General features: G+C 42.9%; 1 non-coding gene across 1 annotated transcript; it reads left to right on the top strand.

The window, feature by feature from the left end:
- The first annotated feature begins 5,684 nt into the window (after window positions 1-5,684).
- On the top strand, window positions 5,685-5,775 carry trnar-ucu (transfer RNA arginine (anticodon UCU)). The gene is given in 2 exon segments: window positions 5,685-5,721; window positions 5,740-5,775. It is a non-coding gene; the product is annotated as a tRNA-Arg (tRNA).
- The last annotated feature ends 625 nt before the right edge of the window (window positions 5,776-6,400 follow it).

Below are 6,400 nucleotides of genomic sequence, written 5' to 3'. Positions count from 1 at the left end.
TATCTGGTGAAAGAAGACTCCCTGAAGAAGGATCCACAATTATTCAAAGGCATCGACAAAGTGAAAAACAAGTAAATCGATGAGTCAATCCAAGCTAAACAGAAACACTGAAGAATTCCATTCCAGACCAGAACACAATTAGAGGCATTTTTGTATTCAAAGCTGGGCATTAGTATTTAATAGTTGATATATAATTTTGAATATATTTGAATTTCTTTATTCATTTGGCACTGCTGAACATGAAGCAGTCTTAAATCATTTAATTTTTTTTTGTAAAATCTGACTTACCAGATTAAAATATTAGATCAAGGGAGAAATTTCAAAGATTACTGGACCAGTAATCCAGAGGCCTGGACTCAAGATCCAGTGACAGCCAGGACGTCAAGGCGGGAAACACTCCGCACTAGTCTGCAGTGAGCGATTCCATCGAAGGTAGAGCACAATCTCTTTAATATAAGAATGTATATTTTATAATAATTAATCACTCAAGACCTTCCTGGTCTCTGCATCTCACCTGCTCTCTGGATAAACTTGCAGAAAGTATTTCAACCTGTAAAGGAGGAGTCTAGGGAATGTATAGTGATATTTTCTCGCCTTCGGGCAATAGTTTAATCAATACAGCGTGGGACAACCTGTCTGGGCACAACTCCATGAGTTTCTCTTTAACTAGTGACCTCACAATCACTAACTTCTATGGTAACAATCTTCAGCTCATCACCTCCGGTACGTAGCTCTAATCTTAATGCACATTTAAACAACCTTTCAAGTCCAGTTACAGTTTTTGTTGCCTTACCTGCACAAGCTTAAAAAGTGAAAAACGGAAACAAGTTTAACTGAACATTCTGGTGGTCAGTTCGGGCACGGGAAATAAATGAAAGGACTCGGACCAGGTCGGATGTGGTGCTGTCAGGCTTGGGTCGGGTTTCATTTGCTGACCCGAGCAGGCCTTTAGTTACTGTTGCAACCTTATATTCCCACTTGACAATCTGTATATTTTGTTCATTTCAATTTTGTCGACAAGCTCTTTGAATCCAGTTCCCCGGTCCTCAAGCAGGCTCAGTTTGGAAATCGATTCCGCTTTCTGGAAGGCTGAAAGCAATCGATGACCTTAAACTAAAAATGGCAACAGAGAAGGGCTCGTCTGGGATTTGAACCCAGGACCTCTCACATATTAATCACTGATATACCCAAAGCGATAATCATACCCCTAGATCAACGAGCCACCGTCGGCATGGTTTTTATTCGCTCCTGTGGAATTTCACTGGCACCCACAGCCGATCATGCATTTTTTTCAGATCAAAACAATATCCTACAAAGCTGAAATAAAAACAGAAAGTGCTGGAAATACTCAGCACCTCTGACAGCATCTGTGGAGAGAGAAACAGAGTTAACATTTCAGGGTTTTCACCTTTTGTTTGAGCCATCTTTTCAGACTGCTTCTGTCCATCCAATCTCACTTTTTACTCTATCCACATTCTAAGGGTGGTGCAGTGGTGAGCACTGTAGCTTCACAACTTCAATGACCCCAATTCAGTTCTGTACACTTCCTGTGTGGAGTTTGCAAGTTGTTTATGTGGGCTTCCACAAGGTACTCTGGTTTCCTCCCACAACGAAAGACTTGTGGGTTGATAGATAAATTGACTGTTGTAAATTGGCCCCAGGGTAGGTGATAGGAGAAATGTGGGGATGTGGTAGGGAATACTGGGTTAACATAGGATTAGTATAAATGGGTGGTTGATGGTCAGTGCAGACTCAGTGGGACAAAGGGCCTATATCAGTGCTGTATATCTCTATAACCATTCTCTAAGCAAATGCATTTTTCATGAAGTCCTCATTTCTTTTATTAATGACAATTTTATATTTCCGGCCCTTGCTTCATACGATACCACAAGTGGAATCATGTTTCCATCAACCCGATCAAACCCCTTCACTATTTCCTCATATTGCAATGTTTCTTTAACCCTGACAGACTGTGGAGTTTCTGCTGCTTGATTGCAGTTCTTGCTTCCCGCCAGTAGATGTCACCTCACTCCAATATCGTGAAGTTTACAAATGTGAGAGAGACACAACAGGAAATAATTGTTGACATTATAGTGAATGTGTGGGATTTAGAAATACTAGGAGTGGAGACGAGTTATTATTGAATTTGTCAAACCAAACATATGTTATAATGTTGTGTTAAATCTGTCACTCTGTTGTCTTGATTCTGAGAGAGACATAGACTCATCGAGTCATTGGGTCATTTGTGGTATAGAAGGAGGCCATTCGCCCCATCAAGTACAGGCCAGCTCTCCATGGAGCGATCCAGTCAGTCCCACTCGTCTGCTCGATCCCCCTAGCCCTGTAAATTTATTTCCTTCAAATGCCCATCGAAATTCCTTTTGTAACCAACGATTGTCTCCACTTCCTCCGCCCTCGGGGGCAGCGAGTTACAGATCATTACCAATCACTGTGTAAAAAAGCTCTTCCGCACATTCCCCCTGCGTCTCTTGTCCAAAACCTTCAATCTGAATCCCCTAGTCCTTGTACCAATAGTTAATGGGAACAATTTTTCCTTGCCAACTTATCTAAAACTGTCATAGCCTTCGACACCTCTATCCATTCTCCCCTCAATCTCCTTTGAGACAGCCAGAAAAAACCCTGTTTTTCTAACCTAACCTTGAAACTAAAACCCTCCATCCCTGGAACTATTCTGGTAAATCTCCTCTGCACCCTCTCAAGAATCCGCACATCCTTTCTAAAGATTGGTGAGCAGATCTGGATGCAACACTCCAATTGGGGCCTAACCAGAGTTCAGCATAACAACCCTGCTTTTGTACTCAATGTCTCTATTTATAAAGCCCAAAATCCCACAAGCTTTGCTAGCCACTCTCGCAATATGTCTTGCCAACTTCAAAGAATGATGGACATGTACTCCAGGTCCCTCTATTCCAGCACACTCTTCAGAACTGTAGCATTGAGTATATATTGCCTCTCCCTATTTCTTCTGCTAAAATGCATCACCTCACACTTGTCACTATTAAATTCCATCTGCCACCTGTCTGCCCATCCTACTAGCCGATAACTATCCTGTTTCAGGCAGTTCATATCATCCTCACTGTTTGCCACTCCTCCAAGTTTGGTGTCATCGGCATATTTTGAGATTCTACTCGATATTCCAAGATCCAAGTCATTAATCTGTCGCAAAAAAAAGCAATGGTTCTAGCACTGACCCTTGGGGAACACCACTGTCGACTATCCTCCGGTCTGACCAAGAACCATTTCATATGACTCGCTGTTTTCTGTCTTTAAACCAATTTCCTATCCAAATGGACACTGACCCTCCTAATCCATGAACCTCAATTTTGTTAACCACCCTTTTATGTGGTACTTTATAAAATGCTTTTGTAAAATCCATATAAACAACATCCACTGCATTCCCTTCATCAACTTTCTCAGATAGTTTATCAAAAAATGCAGTTAGATTCATCAAGCATGAACTTCCATTCATAAATCCATGCCCACTCTCCTTAATTAACTCAAACCTCTCCAAATGACTTGATTTTTTCCCTGACCTGTTGGTCTTGTGCTTATAGCAAGCTCACCACAGAGCATGTATTTGGCAATCTGACTGTCATTCATTTGGCCCAGTCAACAGAGCCGCCTCTGACTCAAAAGGGCAAACATGCTGCGGATCCCTGCACGCTGGTGTACTTCCTCATTCGGCACTCTGTCCTGCCAGGAGATGCCCAATATCCATCTGAGGCAGTGGAGGTGGAAGCTGTTCAGCTGCTTTTCTTGGCTTGTATAAGTTGTTGATGCTTCTCTACTATAAAGGAGGGTGCTGAGAACACAAGCCTGGTACACATGGAGTTTTGTATTTTCGGTCAGTTTGCTGTCGGTTCACACCCGTCTTCTCAACTTTGACATGACAGCTGCAGCATTGGCAATCCTGGTGCTGATTTCAGCATCAAGGGACAGATTGCTGGTGATTGTTGATCCAAGGTATGTGAACTGTTGACAACCTCCAAAGTGAGGTTGTCAATGTTGATGGAAAGTGGAGTCTCTACGTCCAAGTCTCTACGTCCAAGTGGAGTCTTGCCAAGATGAACAGCTTGTCGTCAGCTCTGATATACAGGTGAACACCCCCATCTGTGTACAATAGCAGCATGGAGAAGAATACACCAATTATAAAGGATGTGATAACTAGACAGTTAGAAAATAATGATATGATTGGGCAGAGTCAACATAGATTTATGAAAAGGAAAACAGGCTTGAAAAAACCCGTTGAGTTTTTTGAGGATGTTACCTGTAGAACAGATAAAGGAGAACCAGTGGATGCTTTGGTAATGTCCCACACAGGAGGTGAGTAAACAAAATTAGAGCACATAGGATTGGGGATAATATACTGGTGTGGATTGAGAATTGGTTAACAGACCGAAAACAGAGAGCAGGAATAACGGGTCCTCCTCAGGATGGCAGGCTGTTACTATTGGGGTACTGCAAGGATCAGTGTTGGAGCCACAGCTGTTAACAACCGAAATAAATGATTTGGATGTGGGGATTAAATGTAATATTTCCAAGTTTGCAGATGACATAAAGCTAGGTGAAGTGTGAGCTGTGAGAAGGATGCAGAGAGGCTTCCAGGGAACCTGGAGAGGCTAAGTGAATGGGAAAGAACATGGCAGATGGAATATAATGTGAATAAGTGTGAAGTTCTCCACTTTGGTGGAATAAACAGAAAGACAGAGTATTTCTTAAATAGTGAGAGGTTGGGAAGTGTTGATGCCCAAAGGGACCTGGGTGTCCTTGTTCATGAGACACTAAAAGCTCTTGTGCAGGTGCAGCAATCAATTAGGAAGGCAAATGGTATGTTGGCCTTCACACGAGGGGTCATGAGTACAGGAGTAAAGATGTCTTGTTGCAATTGTATAGAGCCTTGGTGAAACCGCGCTGGAGTATTGTGTATAGTTTGGTCTCCTCATCTAAGGAAGGATATACTTGCCATAGAGGGAGTGAAACAGAGGGTCACCAGACTAATCCCTGGGATGGTGGGACTGAAACTGGGCCTGTATTCCTTAATGTTTCGAAGAATGAGAGGTGATCTCATTGAAACTGATAAAATTCTTACAGGGTGTGACAGTGTGGATGTAGATAGGATATTTGCCCTGGTTGGTGAGTCTAAAATCAGGGGACCAAGTCTCAGAATAAGGAGTAGGACATTTAAAACTGAGATAGGGTTGAATTTCTACACTCAGACGGTAGTGAATCACTGGAATTCTCTACCCCAGAGAGCTGTGGCAGTTCAATAATTGAGCATGTCCAATACAGAAATTGTTAGAAATCTTGATACTCAGGACATCAAGGGATATGGGGATAGCACGGGAAAGGGGCAGATAGAGGTAGATGATCAGCCATGATCGAATTGAATGGCAGAACAGGCTCGACGGGCTGAATGGCATCCTCCTATGTTCCTCTGTTCCTAAGAGAGTTGGCGCCAGTGCGCAGCCCTGCTTTACCCCGCTGCTGATCTTGAAAGTGTCTGATGTTGCTCCATTGTAACTGATGGAACTGTGCATGTGCTCGTGAAAAGAAGAGATGATGCCCAAGAGTTCAGGAGGGCAGCCGAGTTTCCATCGCAGTTTGAAGAGTCCGTCTCTGCTGACAAGATCAAAGGCCTTGGTGATGTCATTCACAATATGTGCGGCTCTGTGGCGCAATGGATAGCGTGTTGGATTTCTAAATAATGATAAAGAAGGCATTCAAAGGTTGTGGGTTCGCATCCCACTAGAGTCAGATTTTGGACCAGAGACAGAAGAGCACAACGGAACAGAGAGTTCACAAGTGTGTCAAAAGCACCGACTCAGAGACAGAGAGAGAGAGGAGCACAGCAGGAGCAGAGCAGGGGTAAAAAAATCAAGGAGTGACATCACAATGGAGAGTGAGAGCAGGGAAACAGAGAGCCGCTGGGGTGAGTTCACAGGATTTGGTTCTTGCTTCGGTGCAGTGGAAGGAGCTGTTTGGTGAGGATCTGGTAAGCTGTGACATCACAGGCAAGCAGGTAGTTGATTGGTTTGGAAAAAGCTGCATGTTTGATGAGTATCTGGTAAGTGATTAAGGTCCATTTTAGTCCTCATGTTTAAAATAGTAAACAAACTAGTAGTAAGCTTAATAAAATATACAATAAAATAAACAATTGAATAAAATAATTAAGTAGTTAATTGAAACACGTTCAGGATGACAGGACAGGTGATGTGTCACAGCTGCAGCATGTGGGAGCTCCTGGATGCCAGTGTGATCCAGAGCAAACACATCTGCAGCAAGTGTAGTATCTGTTCTTATCAGTGCTTATTTGATTGAGAAGAGACCATGATCATTGCCTTTTGATCCTGGGGGAACTTTGAGTAAAATGGCTATCACC

The sequence above is a fragment of the Heterodontus francisci genome, unplaced genomic scaffold (assembly GCF_036365525.1).
Source record: "Heterodontus francisci isolate sHetFra1 unplaced genomic scaffold, sHetFra1.hap1 HAP1_SCAFFOLD_102, whole genome shotgun sequence".
Classification (NCBI taxonomy): Eukaryota; Metazoa; Chordata; class Chondrichthyes; order Heterodontiformes; family Heterodontidae; genus Heterodontus; species Heterodontus francisci.
The sequence above is the reverse complement of the archived record's forward strand: the minus strand, read 5'-3'. Positions and strand labels throughout refer to the sequence as shown.